Genomic DNA, 22312 nt, shown 5'->3' on the forward strand with positions numbered 1-22312 from the left:
AGATGATTGAAAGTAGCGGAAAAAATAAGGAAAGAAAGAATGGCGATAGGACAAAGCGCTACTTTATTACAAAAGCTGGTACATATATACCATATGTCGCAGCTATCATTAGCAAAGCTGTTCAAACAAGAACAAATAGTAAACAATATTGGGCAAGATATGGTTATAAGATTTATCATGTTCGTTCGTCAGACCTGTAGCGACTAAACAGCTTAGATCTTTTAATCGTATTTTTTATCTTTTTGTTCTTTGAGCACCGTGGCTAACGTTAGCTGGGACACCTTATATACATTGTTACCAGGGCACCTAGGAACACATCAACTCGCATTCTGCATCCCTAGGTATCGTAATACACATGTATATATTCTCAAATATTTCCATATAAAGAGGAAAAATTAAGAATATAAAGAGTTATTTGTAAGTAACAGTTCTGGCACTTCGTCGTTCTTCGCCGTCCCTTTAACATGAGAATATAGATGTAAAAGCCTTTCTAATGAAACATCAGTAGAGTGTAGCACTTCGTCCTTTCGCCCGACTTCGTTCTTAATATTTAGCGCTACTTTCCATCATGTTAGTTTCGCCCTTTTCGCTCTTCGTCAGTGGCCAGAGTGACGGACCGCCCGCGTTATCAATGGGATAAACCGACCGTGAATGGTGACTGCTAAGAGTGGCATGGAATCGAACGGAAGGCACCACCACAACATCGCGGCCCTTGTCTCCAAGTGACTAAGTTGTAGAGCATGGAAGAAAAGGTAACTATTACCTCCGCTATTGAAAATCACTTGTTGCGACTGGTTGCTCGGTACCAAGTACAATGCTTTAACCAACTGTAATAAGTAAAATAATGATCGGTTGTCAAATGTCGACAAGAATTTGAAAATATTCAATTTGTATATTTGGGCCCCTAAATATGTATAATCATAAACTAGTCAGAAGATAGCCATTTTTCAGCAGTTCTGCTTGGTAGGGGCGATCTGTTCTCAAGAACAACCAAAGAAAAAAATTCGGAGAGTGGCCTATGTTAATGAAAAACACAGTGTTGTACCTGTAACTACAAAAAAGCAGAGAAATATTTGGATTATCTTTAGTGCGAGCTTCTTCTATCCAGACCTCTCCGTGATCCAGACATAACAACGTAGTTCACCAAAAAAGTCGCTTCGGGGGCCATAGCCAAGTTGTTCAAAGCAGGGAGAGCTTACAACAATTTTGTTTTGTTAATGTTTGTCATAAGACTTTTATGATGTATAGTGATGCTTGAGACACTTCGACGATGTATGTGTCACGTTCATCCCAATGCATCTTCTACGAAATCTGATATCTGAACACTGTCTCTCCTATTGTTAGAAAGTTTGGTTTCTAACATTTTGTGAAAGCAATGAAATTAAATATACAGAGCGCATATCATACACGATAGTTCTTATCAGCCTTACGGGAAGAGATTCGGTGATCAGAATCTTTCTTTAGTTACCTGCGAGTCACAGGGGCATCCTCTTTCAAAACTTTGGTTTGCTCTCAATACTTCGCTGGCTATTGAAGCACATGTAGACTAGAAAGCGTACCAAACATCGCATGAATTAAGCACTTAAGCACTTGGTTATACTTCTGTACAATTTCCAATGCTGATATTTACCCATGTGAATTAAGCCATGGAAGTACCGGGGCTTGCTTTCTTCTTAATTAAGATACTTAATACCAGAGCATAGAACGTTCCCCAGTGAAGACACCAAAGTCAAGTGATCTAGTCTAGGGATTCCAAGTATGCCTAATAACGACTGGCAAATAGCAATTAGCGTCCGCACTGTTGGTGCCCAAGCCGAGACGCATTCGTTCACTTTTGTTTGATATATGCGCTAAGGACTTTTATACCTGAGTGCCTCCCCAGCGTCGGATTCCTAGCTCTGATCTAGGAAAATTGCCTTCCGTGGTTTTTTCAGTGATCACTGACCCTACTTCCTGAACAAGAAAGATGGCTATTTTGCGCAGTTCCGTTCGAGGCCCCTCAACGGCTCAACTCTAATTAAGGTTACGCCTGCAAAAAGACATTCGAAGAAAACCTCCCTGCAGAACCACTAATCCGAGCTACATACCTCATCCTGCAATACTTTATTTTGTTTCCTTTCTTGCTTCCCTATACAAAATCTCGACGCCACTTGTACTGGCCAGAATAGTTCTCTGTTCTCGATAGCTCATAAACGATAAACGAAACCCACAAGGAAAGCGCACAAAACGAATCCTTTGGGCAGGAGACCACTTCGTGTGATCTTGTCTAGCTTCTTTTTTAGAATACTCTTATGTTTCTACAAATTAGAGAGGAATGAGTGTACGTATGTGGTATGGCACGTTAGTTGTGGTCGTTTCAAAAGGTGGCTGAATAGCTCTGCTATGACGGAGGCAGGGAGGAGGATAAAATCGTTAGGCTGTCTTCGCCATAAATGATAGAAGTTGCAGTTCTTTCGGCAAAACAGTTCCTTTAAATGGGGGTGGCTTCCTACTCATATAGACAACAAGAAAAACAAGAAACGAAAAAAAAACTTTAAGAAAAAATATTGAACTAACGAAATAAAGAACGGCATTCTCAGACGCTGTTCCATTCGTCATAACATGAAACACCTGAATTTCCTAGACATTTCGATTTCACTGTATTTATCGAGAGAAATTCTTTGGATGCAAGCCAAACTTTCAAAATTGGGTGCAAGTAGGCCCTTATGCATTTACTGTGTTGTATAAGCTATTTCAGAATAGTGTGAAATATCATTGTTGGTGTCCCTAACATAAAATGACTATATTGTTGCGGGAAGAGAATCGATACTACTCGATATCAAAGCTATTATTGTATCGTTGGGCTTCATGTTTCTGTAAAACAATTTGTATTTGGATTGTTCACTGATATGTAGAAGAGCTAAAATTTTACTTACGCATTACTAGATATTCCTGCTTTTAATTATTTATTGTGATATTATTGTATAGCGCTGTTTTAATACTTATGTAATTGTTTTCTGTTTAGTTTAACTTGTTCCCTACGAATTGTATTTTTTGACGCGTTTTTTCCCCTTTTTTGTTTTGTTTCTTTGTTCGCCCTCTTCTTGCTGCTCTAATACTCTTACGTACCCACTTATGATAGGAGGTCTCCCTGGCAGTTTCGTACTCTGGCACCTCCTCATGCTGTATATAATATGTAAGCCCGTTTTTTTTTTGCACTTACAATAACAAAGAATCAACCTTCAAACCTTCAATAACATAACATTCCTCATAGCTAGATCTGCACGAGTTGAAGCTTAGCTGTGTGTTGTGTTTCCAAGTACCGCGACCTTTGAAGGCATGGAGCAACGTCTAACGACAAAGCTAGTCCGACATAAATTAAAGCAGTAAGTGCGTCATCTTTTAACGCCATCCCCTATTTGTAAACAGGGTGTTTCACTTAACTTGGGTCCAACTTTAAAAATATGCAAATGCTACGTAGCTGGACAGAACCAAGGTAAAGTGGGTTTGCCCTCGCTGGGAGATGCTGAGATTATTTTTTCCACTCCGCTTGAATAAATGATTACTATTAAATGTTGACGAACATTCCAATTATTAAAATAAAATGAAAATTGTCGGTGAGAAAATTGTAGAGCAACATGACAATCTCCCGATGCAGCTTTGTGTTGCTTAATACGCGCTACATAAAAGTGTTTTTCCGAGCGCTAAAAGAAGCCCGTGGATACATGCAAAATAGCCACGCGACTAGCCACTCGAGGCACATTGTATGCATTCGCGGGCATCTTTCGTGTCTTGCGTTCTTGACTGTTATTTCTCAGATTTTTCAGAATCAGCTCGAAAATAAACGTCTTGATACATAATAGTTGCAACGCATGGCTCTTATCATAATTCTGCTCAGATTAAATAATAAATTATTATTACTTAACTTTGAAAGCGATGCAATTTTAATCGCGCGGCGCATTAAAGGCAGCGTAGCGTGCCTGCGCGATCTCATTAAAGGCCGTACAAGGTCTGGTAAAGCTTTTCAGGATGCCAGAAATTTTGGCGCACTCGGGAATGTCACGTCCGCGTTAGTCGGACTGCCGTATAATTAGAATACCGTCCGATTAGTACAACCGCAACGCTAAAGCTAGCTATAGTAGCCCGGATCGTATTGGGCATTCTTTGATGAGTAAATGGAAGTTTGTTTTATAAATATGGCAATTTTTATATAAACATAATGAACAGTCGAATTCAACAAGCGTTCAAATATTTTGTCAAATGTAAAATTTATGACAAGTGAAAAAGAAGTTGGAAGAAACAGAGGGTGCACTGGTTTTGGAATAAAAATAATTTAACGTTTCCGCCAGCACGTTGGAATGTAGTCGAGGCAGAGGGTGGAGATAAAGATAAGGAAATGAATAAAGTAAAGGTTGAAAAGTGAAATAAAGCAAAAGAAAGATATGGCGAAGCCATCGAACCCCAGGGGCGGTGAAGTAGTTAGCGACTGATAATGAATCTTCTATTTCCTCTAAATTGGAGTTGAGATTGGAATGAAGTGTAGAGCGTATAAGCTAGTTGGCGGAAGCGGGCATGAAACGCGTCGTTATAGGCTGACGTAGAGTGGAATACTGAAGTTCCCTGTGCAATGTCACATTGAAAAGCTGTGTTGCCCGACCTAGAATCGAAGAAGGGAAGAATCTCTCACAGCGGGAAAGACGAGGTATTTGTGTTTGTTGTCGCCATTGTTGAAAGGCGAAGTTTTAAGGCTGCCCGTGCAAGTTTTTATTAGCGTGTGACGGAAGTCACCCGGGAAAGTGGGTTAGGCTGTTTCTATGTTTGTTTTACAATTTTAAACCAGCATGATAATGTTGTTTATTAGACTCTTGCAGGACCGGAACACCTGCTTGCTAAAAATGCCAACCCTGCTTGCTAAAAATGCCCTTGCCCAATTTCCTTTCAACGCAACCAAGAGTTAGACGGGCCTTATGAGGTTTGTCTTTGTGGTGATTTTTTATGTTTGAGATGTTCATTGTGAAGAAGATGTTACGGCTAGCAAAGAACCACTTCATGTCGACGTGAAAAGCATGTACTTAAAGACGAAATTCGTGAAAAGTGGAAGGCTGGGTGGGTGGCACCGAGGTTGTAGATGATTCTTCAGACAGCGTTGACCTGGATGGTCTTCCGGTCATCAGCAGCAATAAATACCGTATAAAACAGGACAGCATCGAACAGCCAACGCACCGAGCCCCATGCACCCACATCACGCGCCCCACGTCGTCCACTACTATATCGTTCTTCACATGCGCGCACACTACTTTAATCAAAATTAGGAATCTATATCAACTCTCGGAAAGTTTTTGCGCACTAACAACGTTTTGGACTGATGCGCAACTGCTTATAAGAGTTAGGAGGCGTTAGCCACAAACAACTAAACAATACACACACCTTGACAACAAACAACAGGGAAGTGGAACATCTTATACACTGTGTCTTGTAGCAACAGAACTTTGAAACGCACAGAAGTCGTCAAACGCCATGAATGACATTTTTTAAACCAGCCAACTCTGCTGAATACTCGTACTTCAAAAAGCTTAGGAAATTGAGCTTGTTTAACGATTTTACGAATGTTACGGTAAATTGTACGAATGCTGCTTGAGAAAAAATCCCTCAGCTGTCTTCAACATTCCGTTGGAAGTTTGATATTGAAAGAAGGCAAGAGGGGTACTATAGTTAGCTGCAAGTGTAACGAAAGGGGCTGAATAAAGTGAGTGTGAAATAATGCAGTGTGTTGCTTGCCGGTATTTGCTATGCGAAGTTTGTTGCGGCTTGTGTGCTGCGTCTAATGTTTAATCATTGATTAGAAATTGTGTATGTATCCTTGAAAAGGCATGTGCTCATACCAAACTGAAAGAAACTACCCGCATCCGCATCGCTGGTGTCATTGTCAGCTGAATGTTACCGATTTTAAAGTTTATGTATATATGCCTTTTGCTGACACGACTGAGTCAATAAGCTCACACTTTTTAATTTCTTTGATGTACTGCACCGAAAAAACTACTTTTGATGCAAGAGTGACGAGCAGAGAAGATGGCTGTTGATGTGTTTGGCAGGTTTCAAACACCCATCCTACTGATTAACCCATTGTTTACCAAAGCGGTAGAAATGAAGTTTCTGAAATAGGGAAAATTTCTGAACGCAAGGGTACCAGGTATTGTGAGACATGTATGGACTGGGTGGGCGTCGAGGTCAAGGAGCACTCAACCCGGTGTCATTTACCAAGAGCGTCTGAAGATTTGTCGTTTAATCCATCGCCCAAGTTCAGGATTTTTTTCCTGCGGCAGAACGATCGGCTGATAATTTATGTGATAAACCTTGTGGTAAACCTTGCTGATAAAGGTTGTGAGTTTGTGTCCTTTAGAGCCCAAAAATGCCACAGGTTTCTGGCTGTCCCTTCCACTTGAGCCACTCGACGATTCGAACACTCTGTTTCGCCAATAGTTGCCATGGCACCTTCATGTGAAACTTCGGACTCTCGCTTTATGTATTTCTTCATCATGTTCACAAGGAACACCTAAGAATGCTTTCAGAAGTGGATGAAGCAGTCGACACCACTCGGTATTTGCAAATCACTGTGTGGTTCTTTCCACTACGTGGTTAGCTTGTTCTCGTCAATCAGAGGAAGAATCATTGCTTTCTCATGAACGTTTAACTTGCGGTCTGGGCTTCTACCACAATAAAGCGTTTGTTTTGGCTGGGCTTTCTAAAGTTCTTCATAAGCCAACTGACATGTATCTTGAAGTCTGCTGCCTAAATTTATGAAGCACTAATAAAGTATATCAAGAAAAAATGGAAATCTCCCCGGAAAATCTACGGCCGCGGTGGTCGGCCACGCTACTCAGCTCAGAACTCCTAGACCAACTTTGGGCCGTCCAGCGAGCCATGGATGCCGTGTGGGAGCAACAGCTCCCAGTGGCCATCTAGGCGGCCCCAGGCCCGAGCCTCCCAATGGCCGGATTTCAAATAAAGTTATGTCACTCACTCACTCACTGATATGTCGTCACGAACGACTGTAACAGGACCGCGGACGTTTCTTCCGGAGATCAATTCAAATGGTGAGAAACCCAAACTCGCTTGTGGGGCTTCGCGGTATAGGCGAACAAGGGTGCCAAGTATCGGTCCGAGGAACGTGGCTGCCTTAGGCACATTCCCCTCACCGCAAGTTTCAAAGTTCCGGCGTACCTCTCCAGGAGCCGATTTCCTATTTCATGGTAAGGAGTCGTTCATAAGAACTTGGCAGACAGGAGACCACCGACTTCTTCCACGAGTTGTGACGTTAAGCTCTTTCCTTGGTCGGTGGCTATCTCTCTCGCGAGGCCAAAATGTAAAAAAAAATATCTGCAGCTGATTCCACAACTTGTGCTGCGTTGATGGCAGGTAAACCAAATGCCTCAGGGCATTGAGTTGATAAATCGGCCATTGTGAGTTAGTAGTGATTTCCCTTCTTATAGTTCCGTGAAACGAGCCCGAAGAGTTCAGCAGCCACGCGTTCAAGGGAAGTACAAGTTATAGGCATGCGACCAAGTGGTGCCACTCCAAAGAGTAGTTTAGAAAGTTATCGCAGGCAGGCGTCACTGGATTTGACAAATTGTTTATCATTGCCAGACAAACCAGCTCACTGAAATTGGTCCAAAATGTGTCCGATTGTTTGCCGAATGTCCTGACCACCTATCATTACACGCTCGCTGGTCCCTAGTCAATAAAATGGATATGTGCTGCCCTCCTGGGACCAGGAATTTCAAAGTCCTCAAGAAAATACATATTGAGGGAGGTGGCCTCTCCTGTTGAATCTTATAATTGAACAGAGAACGGTTTGTTTTGTGCTTGTAGAGGATGCACCTATGGCTGTTGAGCCCGCTGTGTATATAAATTATACACATACGCTTTCGTATTTGTAATAGATATCCCTGAAAGAATAAAAAAGCGTGCATGGCCTAATGGCCAGAGCATTGGGCCGCTGTGGTGGGCCGATGTTCGATTCCCACCGTGGACGGATTTCATTTTTTTATTTCCCACTACCTACTTGGCCAGAACTCGACCGATCGAGCGACCCACACAAACTGTGGAGTAGTAGGCGCAGGATCTTCCCTTTGTTAGTAGCCATGAGACACGTCATATTGGTTATTGCTCATCACGTCACGGGTGATAAATGTCTAGCGTTCTATTCAAGGCACAAACAAAACCAACTGTTACTGCCCCAATAAGGGGGCATGCGAAATATTTCAAGAAGTCTTTTCCACACTGATCGGTCGCTCTACGCAAGATGGCCGACCTCCATCTGCCTGTACCATTTACGCGATGGTAGGCTTGCAAATGGTGAGGATGTATTAAGGAAGAGATGGCGGCAGGAATAGCGACACCAGCTCGTGATTCCCTTATTTATTTTCTCCTCTAGGGCGGCGTCCGTCATCATGCGTGAGTCTATTGAGGTGGTTCGCAAAGTGCACTAAATTAGTACATTGAAAAGTGAATGCTAGCAAAACGACATGGTTGAATTAGTTCGTTTGCCTCTCACAAGCTTAAAACGATCGAATGGCCAAAAAATGAAATAGAAGTTGCTCAAGGCTGGTCCCAAAATTTAGCGCCACAGTTTAACGCTTATAGAAGCTTAGGCTGCATTATAAGAGTGCCTCGGGAATACTAAGGTACAGAATATAATGTAAGGTAGTTGAAACCAATACAGTTTTGTTTTTTAATTTAGGATGGCTGGTACCCTCGCTTAAAAGTGCATATCGTTCCAGACATCGTCCTACGTGCTGTGCCTCTTCTTAGCGTGGTGCTCATCTGGAGATGCAATTTAGCAGTTCGCCTTAGTTTGTGCTTATTTCGAAATTGATAAGATCGCTCGAATCGAAACTTTCCCACCTACGTTCCCCTAAAATCCCGTTGTATCCTGAAATGTATATATATATATATATATATATATATATATATATATATATATATATCCAATAAAACTAGTCGAGCATCGCCGTTCATAAGGCGAAATGTTTCTCTTCTGTACAAGACATCCTCGGTACCCGCATCATTTTAAATTTTGATTAGAGCAGTAGCCCTCAGAATGTCATGGTTATAGAGCTGTGATGAATTTTAAAACAGATCCTGTTTCGAAAGAGACGTGATTAATATACTCTACTGTAACTTTATTTAGCACTTCGGTGCAATTCTCACAATTTAAAAAGCTGTTTTTTTTTTCGGTCCCCACGTGGGAGCGGCCCGCAGCTGTGCCCTAGGGCAGGGCTCCTCGGGGCCTTGTGAATGAAGTTCTTTGTCTGTCCGTCTCCACAATCTTCAGTATGCTGAAAAAGTCGCAGGTAGCTGAGTATCGGAAGCAAATGAATGTGAAACGCTTCGTGACCGCGCAAGAAAAGCAACCCTTCCATCATTTTACCGGGTAAAGGTTATGTTATCCCACTAACCAGAAAGCAGATTAGTTTATTGGAAGTGGATCCTTGGATACGAACATTTCCTACATATTATACCTGCCTGACGTAATAGAAACTAGAACGTTCTTTCATGGAGCAGCATCTGTGAAGAGTTTTTTTTTTTCTCTTTGTGTGGATTCTGCTAGCTCAAAGGAGCTACTTTGAAATTAGAATAGCTCATTTTATTCTCAATCTTTACTGCACCTGTGTCCCTTCGAACGGAATGCGATTCCAAAGGCTTACGTTACGAATACATGCAGGTAGACATGGAGGCGAGAACCATGAACTGCCTTAGTTCTAGTGTTTTTTTGAAGATCAATTATCAGAATAATCTCATTTATCAGAATAATCTGTGTCTTTTTGAAGATCAATTATCAGAATTATCAGAATGAAGATCTAGTGTTTTTTTGAAGGTCAATTATCAGAATATGAAAACTCTAAAAAAGGTTTACGCAACCTGTTGCGCGGAATAAGAAACGTCTGGAATACACGATGGCTAACGCATTAGCATCCTATATGCTGGTATATTGAAATACATGGGTTAAAATAAAGATTGCTATACTTAGGTACAAAAATAGGTTCAAAAGCAATTTTTGCCAGGTGAGCAAATTTGGTGTTGTTTTTTGACTGAAAAGAAAATGTTCAATCTAATTACAGTTGGAAGTATATTTTTAATTGACGTCACGAATGCTTTAAAAAAGAATTTAAGATAATTCAAATTATACATATTTGATAGGTTTGAGTGAACAGTACTTTTCGAGAGCAAATCAAACACGAACCGTATAGTGACAAAGCAAATCGAATCAAATATCGTATATTTTATTAGCTTGCGTATAATGTAAAGCCTTGTCAATAATATTAACAAACAATTTAGAGAATATGGTATTCACAATGAAAATTTTCTGTCATTTAACTCAACAATAATAACACTCCTTATCTAAAGAACTAAAACAGCAATAAAATCGGTTTAGCCGCGTGTTCCCAAACTCAGTGCTCTTCGGAGTAATCTGTGGTCAATCAATATCGTGCAAAGTTTAAAGAGGCAGAATTGTTGGGTTGGACAATATCTCTATACTTTGGTGACTTACTCAAAGATGTTTTCCATCTGCTTTGATAGTAGAGAGCGAAAAATCAATTTTTCTCTATTTTGAATGGTCCCGAGAGATAATGCCAATATGATATCAAGTACATTGTAATAAAGAAGCCGGCAGATACCACGCCCTGTAGAAATAGATGTTATGTGAAGCATTCTGCGGGGACCTACCAAGTTAACGAAGCGACCATGAGAGCACCAATACGTAGGCGGCTTTTTCATGACCTACTTGACACGCATGTCATGACATTCATGTCATGAGTCCTCAGGAGTCCCTTTAGCAACGCCTAGGAGACTTTAAGGCGAAAGTCTTAGCTATGCTCATGACCACCTCATGACTAAAACTTAAACCGTTGTCCTTTAGCCTTTTCCTTCACTTAGTACCACATCCGAACCAATTTCAGTGGTTTTTGAGTGTTTATCTTTTTTTTTTGCTGCGTCATTGGCATTTTTGCTGAGTCATGTTCGTGCCTATGACTTCTACCACCATCCTTCAGTGTTTCCTTGACTTAGTACTCAAGTCAGAACCCATTTCAGTTGGGTGTGGATACTCTAAAGCCTGAGTTCTCAGCCTCCACTTCCTCTGGTTTAGCCCCCGCATCTTGCAGAGGGCGCGTCCCAGCAGTACCTTCTTCCTTAGCGCGGGCTCTTGAGACCTAGTGGCAATATAACTGCAAATACTTGTAGCCGCGCGGTCTTTCTATTTCTGGTGGTGCACGATGGGGCCTCACGGATAACAAAGGTAGGGCGTGTGCACTCGTGATGCGAACAGCGTAGTCGAAGGCATTCGAAGAGGGAATTGCTTTCCGCGTTTGCGCATACTGTCGCCGATCTCGCTACTTCTCGGCGTTGAAAGGAGCTGACAAGGCACTGGTATCAAAACCCGGGATCTTCTAAGAACAGCGACAACTGCCGGCAGCGCTTCGTAGTTTGTACCAAGGGATAAAGACTGATTTGCACGAGTGCTACGAGCGCTGTTATATTAGGCGGCTATGTGGCATTAGGCAGCCAATTTGGGAGTTCAGTGCCCGTTTTAAAACCATTCGCTCCTTTCCTTTTCCATTTGCGTGTACAAATTGAGAGGAACCCGGCACTTTCATATCAAAAGCACATCATATCAAAGGACATGTCTAGGTGCAAACGTTCACGCCGGTTGAGAACGAAAAACGATGCGCTCGAGGCGCTTGTCTTCAAGCTGCTCCTGGCCCATACCAGAGGGCAAACAGAAGTTATCGTGTAATCGCATAGCTCAACGGCGAGATCAGAGCCTTTTCGTATACTTTTAAGAGATTCATGGTCTTTAGTGGAATTGACGCTCGCGAAATATTCTTCAAAAATTGCAAGGGAATACTGCTGTTATCTATGGCCATAGATAAAATTTTGCGAGTCAAGAGAGGTCGATGAGGTTAAATGACGAACATGTATTCTTACAGATGCTATATTAAATTGATTCACCATGCGACCTAATGATTGGGAGGCGTTAGTGTACGCAGCCTGACACCTCTACAACTAATGCCTCTATAGGGAAAGGACGAGCATAAGGAAGGATTGATTTTGTCCCGGATGTACTTTTGTTTCGGATGTATTGCGAATGCCTCTACAATGACGACCAGTACAACGAATCTGCCTGTAGGAATAAGAAATTTAGGCGTGCCGGACGGTGGATTAGTTGCTTTACAACAAACGCCAGCGTAGCAGTACCACCACTGCACTCCGGAGAGGTCACCGAGGTAAGCTCTGCGCGGGGGCTGACGGCAGTGCTAGCAACGCACTTGACACACGTACCCATATCAGAAGTATAATCATGCTGCACTGATCCAAGAGACGCTCAACTCGTATAAGCTGCGTATTCTAGCGCATCAGTCGAGGCGACGTCTGACGAATACGTAGCAGTTGATTACGACGCGAAGACGTCTTCAAAGTTATCTAGGACGGAAGGACGGGAATGTCATCGAAAGAAATAGTGGTGAACATTCTGTAAACGTACTAAGAATATGGACGGCAAGGGAGGCGATACGTGGCATTCGCCAATATGAGATTTACGTTGCGGAGCGCCTGCGTTTTACGTTTTACTTTGTTCACTAAGGCTGCATTGAATTCATGTTAAATAAAGGTTTGGTTCTGTTGAATGCCCTTAGCCTGCTGTATTGTGAGTGGTACGCTGCGCGACCTTTACCAAGGAGTTACCGGTATAACGAATAATTTTAAAGGTCCCGGGCACTTCCTTGTGAAGGCATTCGGTTGTACCAAAATAAGTGTTCTTGAGCCGGCCTGATGCCAATAGGCTACAGCAGCGTTAACCATCCGTCAGCATATTTTCTTAGAACTCACTGTTCCTATTGTTCTAGATTGTTCACCTTAGCTCATCTGATTGTAACTGATTGCTTGTGTTCTCCCATCCTTTGGCAGTGTCTCTTGTTTTGTGCTGCTATCAGTAAATTTGTTTGCTTAGTATTCTTGATAATTGAATAGCGCAAAAGTATCCACAATACAGTGGCCAAAAGCGGGTTCTGTAACTGAATGTCGAAGACCCAAAAGCGAAGTGGCTACAGAAGGCGCTGTTTAAGCAACGTTTCAGCAGCAAAATTTGCAACAGAATTGAACAGACGCACCTCTCTATGTATAAATAATATTGTGCTCAGATATGTACAGTTTCGAACTACATTTTGCATGTGGTATAATTTAAAACTTCTCTCTAAGGTCCTTTTCTCGTTTCGCACCTTTCCTACCGAATGTATTTTTTGTCTATTTTTCTCTCATGCACAGAGAAATCGCGCTTTCATCGTTGATAACAAAATAATAAAGTGAAACTTTCAACGCCACTGAGTTGTGGACCCTCTTGAATGATAAATGGGCGTGTTATTCCTAGAAAGCGGTGCTTCGTTTTTGGCACCACTTGAATATTATATTGAAACAAGGTGCTTTATGAGTGAATATCTCTTATCGAGAAAAAGCATTCTCCAAAACCGGTCTAGCAAGTACCTAAAGCTTCCTGCTGAGAAGGCAGAGAATAACCCGGATTATGGACGTACAAAAGGGCTACAAATGATTTGTAGTTGGGTTAAAAAAATTACTGCATTACCAAATTGGGTCCTGCAAGAAATGAGTTTCGAGTTGTTTCTTGGCATGCGTTTAGATATGTTACACGCGAAGCAGTACACTGCGCATTGCATTAAAACCACCCGAGTCTTAAGGCCCATGAAGTTCCCATAATTCACAAATAATTTATATAATAAATAGCTTGAATTTATACAAAAAATACTACGATGCAGACGCAAAAATCTAAACCGACAGAGATGGTGGTTTCAGTGACCCTGTATACGCTGTGCCAACTTGCCATGGCACAAACATAAAACACCACATTTTGAGTGGCTTTGGGAATACCGGCTTTATGTTGCACTGAAATGAAGGCGGCTGTTGCGTAGACATTATTAATTACACCCTTAAAATGAAATTCACGCAAGAGGCTTGTTATCTCTCTTAAAAAGGCGATTTTTCTTGTGCAGCAATGTTTGCATAAGGGAAACGAGGTTATGATATATGACATTCTAACCTTGCAGCTTCAGGCTTCATTCTTTAAGGATTAAGACGTAATGCACACGGAGTTGAGTCTGATGATAGACTGGTGTAAAGCAAAGAGGAAAAGCTGGAGGGAAATTAAGGGCTTCCTACTTTGACACGCGAAGGATGCAGCCTTTGTATTAGGGAGGAGGAGGAGGACAAAACATTTATTTGAAACCAGAGGTTCGTGGTTTCTTCAGGTGTGGAAGGCGACGACGGTTAGTCGGCCTGGAGCCCCTGCTCCATGGCGGCGGCCTCTACACAGCCGACATAAGCGAGAGTACAAGCTTTTACTCAATGGCTCCATGTCTTTCCTTTAAGTGAAGTAGCGTCTGCATATCTATCTACATCTATCTATTTACTATAATTTATATATCCATATATGTTAACAAGAATGGGGATTTCCTGAGAGCATTATACTTCGCGTCGGTAGTTATTTCTACAAAAATTGTACATATGCTAAGCAGGTTATGTTTATGGCTTTGTGGGAAGAAACAAAATCACCAATAAACTTTTCCACAATGGTGTTGTCGTGAGAGGATTGTGGTCACGAATTGCGACGTCCAGATGCTGACAACAATGACGCCGGGACAAATACGAGAGTGGTAAATGCGTGTTATGAGGATAATAAACACCTCTGTATAAATACTAATATTTTCCTCGCTTTTCATTTACGCGCCATTCACGCAATAAATCCTTGCAAGAATGCATATTATTTTCTAGGGGTCCATAATTTAAAGAGGCAACCTAAATATTGCTGCAATCTCAATTTCTATGACAAACTTTAGCTGTCTCGTTACGCATTATGCATATATAACAATGAAATATAAGATCAGATCGTTTCCTCTAATAAATTATGTGATCATCCGGCTGGAATAGGCAAAGAAAAGAGAAACGTATTTTAATAAACCCCTCCTACCCCCTCCCCCCCTTCAGAAAACGTAATTTCGCGGAATGGTATTAGGTAGCCCGCTTCTTTAGCTCCTAGCAAAATCTTTTAATCTCTGAGCAAAAGATCCCTTCGGCCGCAGTTCCTCAGCAACAAATGTAAGTGATTTACTCGTTTACATCAATTAGTCCACAGCAAATAAAGCATAGAAAGATAAACAGTCAAGGGATGTGAGACTCTTTGCTAATTACGTATTTTTCCTCTGGGAACATCGGAAGATTCTAATCGCCCAATTTACTCAGCGTTTATACGGCCTGGTAGCGGCCCATCACTTTTATTAAAGAATTGGCCGCCACAAAGAAGATTCAATGGCTAAAATTACACAAATTAAACAGGGGTGAGGCAATTTTTTAATAATGAACCAGCTGAGAGTATGAAAACTCCACCTTCCATGGTTGTGCGACATAAATAAATAATTGAAAAAATTGTGACGTAAAGAAATGTTTAAGGTGATGGCATTGCTTGGACAAACTGTGGAACATGGATATACATACATGGGCGGATAAACTGCACAAGTATCTCTACCTCGAAAGCATGGCCACAGAATGGAGGCAGAGGTCAACAAAGTTGGCAACCAAGTAAGTACAGGGTAATTGAAAGTGTAAATAGACAATCAGGAGTCATTAAAAAGAAAGAGAAACAGAGACTGCAAATTAGATGCAAGCTATGAAAATAAGGAAGACCACGGAGACTTACAAGAATGGAAAGAAAGAAATTTGAAGGGAACATCTCAAGGGCAGTGCCCTGCTATTTGACGCTCGAGCTGGTGGCCAAGGAGAAAAATTTGCAGGAGAAATATACGCAATAAAAAGAGGCATATGTCTGCTGCAGCGAAAATCTGGAAACGACTCAGCACATCCGAATGCAATGCGAAGGTATTCGTGACACCCGTATGTAACATACAGAACAACTTGGATTTAATGTGGAAGAAAGCATCAACTCATCAGCAGTCGAGTCAGCCAGAGATTTTTAAAGTATTGATAAAAAAAACGAAGAAGAGTATGATATGGCCGGATCCGTTATAGGCATAGACAGCGGTACAAGGTAGCTATAAAATTTTTGAGGAAGAGAACGAAGATAAACGAGATGAATACAAAAATCATAGATTGATGAGCAGGTATAGGATACATGATTAACTCATGCAGGTTAGTTGACTATTTGTAACTACCCTGTTTCAAAGGGGATGCCAAAAAATCATCATCGGCGTTGGAGACGGGGGGGGGGGGGGGGGGATCATTAAATATTCCTATGCCTTGTGCTTTAAATAAAAAAATCAAATTCAATACAGACAATGAATTGTTAAAAGCAAGATACTATGAAACGGCCGTCTCCGACTCTTCATCGTGGTCACTCATCTGGGTCTGATAACTAAAGGATGCTGGCAGCTCGAAGGCAAAAGACTGTGCTTGCCTCTGTTAGCACTGCTACTCATTGCTTATGATAAGAAAGTCGAGCTATCTAGCTGGTGGCACTTAGGAGCAAGTAGAAAAAAAAGTAAGCATAAGTTGACCGGGCTAGGCATTTCAAACATAGCATTTTAAAGTTCACCCTTTTCCAGAGGCCTGACATACCTGAATAGACACACATAAGCCGCACAATTTCCCCGTTGTGAGCGTGATTATTCATATCTTTAACCTGTAGATATACTTCTAACACGGAGATAAATAAGAACAAACCTTGCCGCTATCGCATGCTTGATTCTGCGGATGAAGTTTACAAAATCGCATTTCGCACTTTCATGCAACATTCACACTATTTTGATACCAGTATACCAGTTTCCATGCGTGTTAGCAGGCAGGAACTCAATGTATACAACTCAAAGAGATGTGTTCGAAAGAGATTATTCATCAATGGTTCACTTTGTGGACTGTATTTTTTTCATTGTTAACCGTGTGCAACTGACGCTGTGCTCATTCATTACACAGAACTAGCAAGCTGTAGTTACAGATATGCAAGAAACCTAGCGCACACCTATAGTTTCGATTCGCGCTATAGAGAATGGACAAAGCCGATTAGCCTCCAGTTTTCCTATACGGAAGAAAATATCATGAGGATTTCACTCGGCATTCGAGAGTGCAAAGTTGAGCGCCTAAATATTTATTTGTCGAACTTCCTCCAAGTCGAGACAGATGATACGAAATGCCCGGAACGCAAATAAATGGAGATCGAACACTAAAAAAGAAGCATCGCAACCAAGTTTAGTAACGAAATTAGATCGTTTGTATGCGGTAGGGCGTCCTGTCGAAATGCGAGCACAGACGGGCAGAGGGATGCTTCAGCACCCGTGACAGGCGGCAACTGCTGCGTCGACAGACTCGAGGCCCTCCTCTGATTGGCACTACGGGGGAGATGCAAAAGTGCTAGACAACGCTGTGACCTTGTTTTGCGTTCAGCGTTCTGAGAATTGAGCGACTAAGAAACCGTGTCAATTTAGGCTCAAATAGCAATTTCTCTTGACACGCTGATCCTGCCGTTTCGTTGGATATATAATTTGCACAGACATAAGCATTGCCCCTCCGCAATAGCCTCTGGGCGGTAAAGTTACAAGGCGTTGCAATTTCCTAAAGCTAAAATGCAAAAAAAAGTTATATGCTAAGAAAAAGTGCTGTAAGTAATTAAGAGAAACAAAAAAGGGAATAAAATGAACCAATTCAGCTAACTGGCATTATCATTGCAGTTTCAAAAACTGCCATGCAGTAACGACAACAATGATGCTGCATGTCTTTTCACGTTGTAGCCACCCTGATTGCCGTATTTGTTGCTTTCTTTTTTAATAGCAGAATCGCCATCATTTGTGTATTTCAATTTGTTTCATGATAAGGCAAAATGTCGCCCGAAGAGACCTCGGGTCATTTTTTTCTCGGTCTACTTATGTCGACAGGATGGGCGGAATTAAATATAGGGCGGGACCCTGTGAAAAGTCCTTGCACAAAGGATTATTGGTCTATGCGCTTATATGTGGTTACGACAGTAGCAAAACGGCACATACTTCCATTTCCTCCTGCAAAACGTGGATAATTTCCATACTTTTCACGCAACAAAACCAGATATCTGGCATTCTTGCACAAGTTACGATGGAAGTACTTCACATGCACCATATAATGAAGAAATAAACGAGCGCTCGTAAAAGCTAGAGACACCAAGATATCTCTAATCCGGGCTAACATTGCTTACGTTAAGCGCAATACAACAATACAAGACTGCTATTTTAAAAATGAATGATTAGCCATTTAAAATGAAAAATGAGTTCAGTGACACACTCAGTAAGGTAAAATACATGAAATCTCGAGCTTTTTTACTGAAAATACGCCTTTTATATACTAGTAATAATATATTCTTTTTTTGCCCTCTCACAATTATCGCTGCTTCTATCACATAAAGAAGTAGAGTAACTACAAGTTATCGTACATAAATAGTTATTCAATACCGTGTTTGGTTTCCTGGTTCTGTATGCGGTTGAGTACACTACACGAATATAGAAATCGGGAAATGAAGCCATTAATTTTTCTGCTTTTGGCCACGTTTGTGACAAGTAAACATGATGGAAACTGGTATACAGAGCACAGGAAACTGGCAAAACGTCATTAGCTAAAGGTGTCAATCTCTAGTATCAAATATTTCGGTCTATGCTGCAGCTTGTCATAAGTAACACATGGTTTTAAGCTGTCAATTCTTTAATCGCAGACGCGATTCGAGCTTGCTGTCATGCACAGTAAATTTTTACAGCCTTAAGGGTGATAGCAGCGAGGAACCACACCCTTTATGCGTGGAACTCTTTTTTACTGTCAGTGTAAGGCATTAGCAGCAGGACATCGCGGATTTGTCAACCCAAGGCGTATAAGCCATAAAAGCTCATTACTTCGTCGCCAAAAACGAACAAAAAAAAAAACGTGTGCTTCAGGCTATAGATAAAGCTGCAGAGTTCCCGCAAAGGTCTTTTCATACAAAAGATAAAATAACCGGTAAATATTTTAGCTAGATGCCACAGGAACGATTCTTCTCCTTCCCAGTTTGCTATAAAAAGAAAATAAAGATAATCAAACCATAAATGCAAGCACTACCACACAATAACAAAGAAAAATAGGCACCAATTGGGGATTGCCCGCAACGCCACGCCAGCCTTTACTTTCTGGATAATTTATACCTAAATGCAGCATTCGTAAATGATTCATTGTTCTTAACAGCCCAAACTCTGTACTATATACTGCGATCAACTCTATCGACTTCCGGGTATATCTTGCGCTGTGCGAAAGCGCCTTATCAGCCTACATCATTACTGAAGTCACCACTTTTCGCTTTTTAGTGGGCAATTTGTGATTCCGGAAGGGTATATTTGGGACATTAAGGTCTACTCTCAACCACTGTGCTTCACCGCCAGCTGCCACGCGATTAGCGAGGCGCAAGCCACGGACCTAAACGTGTTTTATTTTTCCAATAGAAGCCTAAACCTTGCCGGTATGTGCAAAAATCCCGCGAGTTCCGCAGTGTAGTGAGCTTGATTAGACTACGGATAATTAGGATTTTGATGACAAGCATGCATTAACAACATCCGGTGACCGAAAATGATTAACCTTTCCTAACAAGGATTGTTTCGTTGCTATTTAACGCTAACTACTTTGTCAATGCCGCCGCCCATCGAGCGAACAAACCTAGGAAATGTAAGTGCGAGGGCGACATTTCAGAGGAATTGCTTGAAAACAAATTGGGTGATTTTCAGTTCGGCGTCCATCGTTTGAAGAACACAGACATCAATATACTCGTATCTTGGGCCAGGTCACTTCTGTTGCCATTAAATTGTTGAAATTTCGTCAACGAAAGCATTGAAGCAATAAAAACAAAATGATGGTAAGAAAGACCACCACACATAAAACATGAGAATAAATCGTTACATATCAGTGCTGGACACAAAACTTCGTTTACTTTGAGTTTTTGCACTAAGATTCATGCATAAAAGTTAACTCGTGGTTTGAGAGATGCAGAAACAGGCAAAAAATGAGGTCAGCGCATTGAATTCAACATAAGAGTAGCTTGCGTTTACCGGAAGGGAGGCGTAAGAAATATATCACAGAAGAGGGAATACTGAGATCTATTCACCTTTCACTTATAGGAAAGCGTAAAATTAATGTATTGCATGAAGCTGCATCCGTTCATGGAATATTCATAGAAGACCAATGGAGTGAGAGGCCTGCTTGTTGCTTCTTTGTGTTCAATGTATACCGACGAGAAGTGTGGCTGAGGAAATTTTCCAAGTGTATTGCTTGCAAGTATGTTGGCCCGACCTCATCGTAGTTTTAATCATTTTCTTCTGTTCACTCTTACGTCAGAAATACAGACAGTCTGAATAAGTGGTTGAACAAAAGTGTTTCTCCGAGCATGAAAGAAGCCGGCGAATACACGCAAGATTTCCGCAGCGACTGGCCGCTCGAGGCTCTTTCGTGTATTCGGGGGCTTGTTTCACGCACGGAAAAACACTTTTATGTAGCACGTGTTGAGCAACAGAAAGCTGTATGGGGAGTTTTCAAGTGGAAATTGTATTGACTCATAAGTTTCGGTGGCGTTGTAATCACGCAAAAACCCGGCTGCTCCATAGCAGAGCAGCTGTTCCAGCTTCAGATCAGTCTCGGTGACCGGTTGGGAAGATCGCACATGGTGCGCTCCTCTGAAGAGCAGGCTGCGTTTGAGCAACGGCGCCGCGAATTCGCCCGGGAAAGGGCTGGTCGTCGATTTGCAGAATGTAGCGTGAGAGCTTTCGAAATCCAGGCAAAACGTCAGCGAAGAGCCGCGGACCCCGAGTTGCGGCATAGAGATGTTGAGGCTAAATTTCAGCGATGTCTTGCCCTCCAGGAACAAAACGGTGGTGCACGCATCGGAAACGCTAGTGCCAACTTCCTGGGTGCGACGGCCAGGATTCAACGCGAGTTTCTCAACCGGAACGCTAAATCCAGCCGCAGTGCGTGTGACCGGTTGTGGTTCTAGCCAAACGTGGTCCTCGCCAGGGCAATTCTTTCCGAGGAACGCCGAAGAAACACGCGACAAGCTTTGCTTAACCCCATTTCCTCGACAGGGGAGGGGCTGCTGATTTTTCATGTTGCTCTACAATTTTCTCATTGGCAGTTTTCATCGAAAATATATAATTTGGGAAGTTGAATAATTAATTTATACTAAGTCTGTAATTAGGCCGAAAGTAAAAATAATCGGAGTATCTCCAAGCGAGGGCAACTAGCGTTACCGAGGGCAAAGAAGCGCTGCGTGGATTCTGCACGATTTTAAATCTCCGTGCCTGACAGATTGGACACCCTATCTCTCTCTCTCTCTCTCTCTCTCTATATATATATATATATATATATATATATATATATATCGGAAAAATGTGCACTGTCGGTGTAATTTGGGCCACGAGGGAGGTGGCCTTTCATGGACGTTACCAATGTTGGCCGTGTGGTTACCTTCTGTATACTAGTTTTAGCGGGCGGTGACATTTCAACAAAGCGCTTTCAGCGACCTTTATTGAGTGCGGAGACTGTGTCTAGGCGCAGTTAACTGAAGCTGATTTTGTGGTTGATTGGCGTGGTGTGTTATATTTTACTGAAACTCGAGAGGTAAAACCAAAATTATAGCTTTAAACACTGGTATACGGGCGTCTCAATTCGCAGCATCTAGAAAATAATTTTTCATAAATGGTTTATTCAGTCAAGTTTACTACACCAATTTTTTGCCGCGATGCCCTATTGGAGGTCGTGACTATGGAATTTCGATCAACTGGTTCCCTTCTGATACCCCAATTACAGATTTGTGGGAAGTAAAATGGGACTGTTTGCAAGTGACTTGTTCATTCTGTATTTTTGGTCGGATATATATTTTGCGGGCAATGACTGGCTATTATCTGAAGAATTCTGTTAGAAGCAGCAACCTGTTTCCCTTCTCGAAGCTCGTGCCTCTCATGTAAAAAAAATTGTGACGAGAGATGGGGGCAAGCACTTAATGGCTCGATATTGTCTACGTGGTTTTCGAGAAAAATAATCTTTACAGTCATTTTGTTTCTTTTCCCGCTGGGTAAAGAAGACCATTTTTTTCTTGCATGCATTTCACCATGTCGCGCTGGTGAAAGCATTAAACTTTGAGGGCCGTAAAGTTTGTCACAGGATTTTTTATAATGCAGTGGCTGTAAATAGCAAAAAGGTTGTATATGTTCATGAAAGTAAAGTTCCGTCTTATTACTCTTTCAGAATTGCGTTTAGTACGTTCCCAGACTCTGCCCTGTCGTTC

The sequence above is a fragment of the Dermacentor silvarum genome, chromosome 8, assembly GCF_013339745.2.
Source record: "Dermacentor silvarum isolate Dsil-2018 chromosome 8, BIME_Dsil_1.4, whole genome shotgun sequence".
NCBI classification, from domain to species: domain Eukaryota; kingdom Metazoa; phylum Arthropoda; class Arachnida; order Ixodida; family Ixodidae; genus Dermacentor; species Dermacentor silvarum.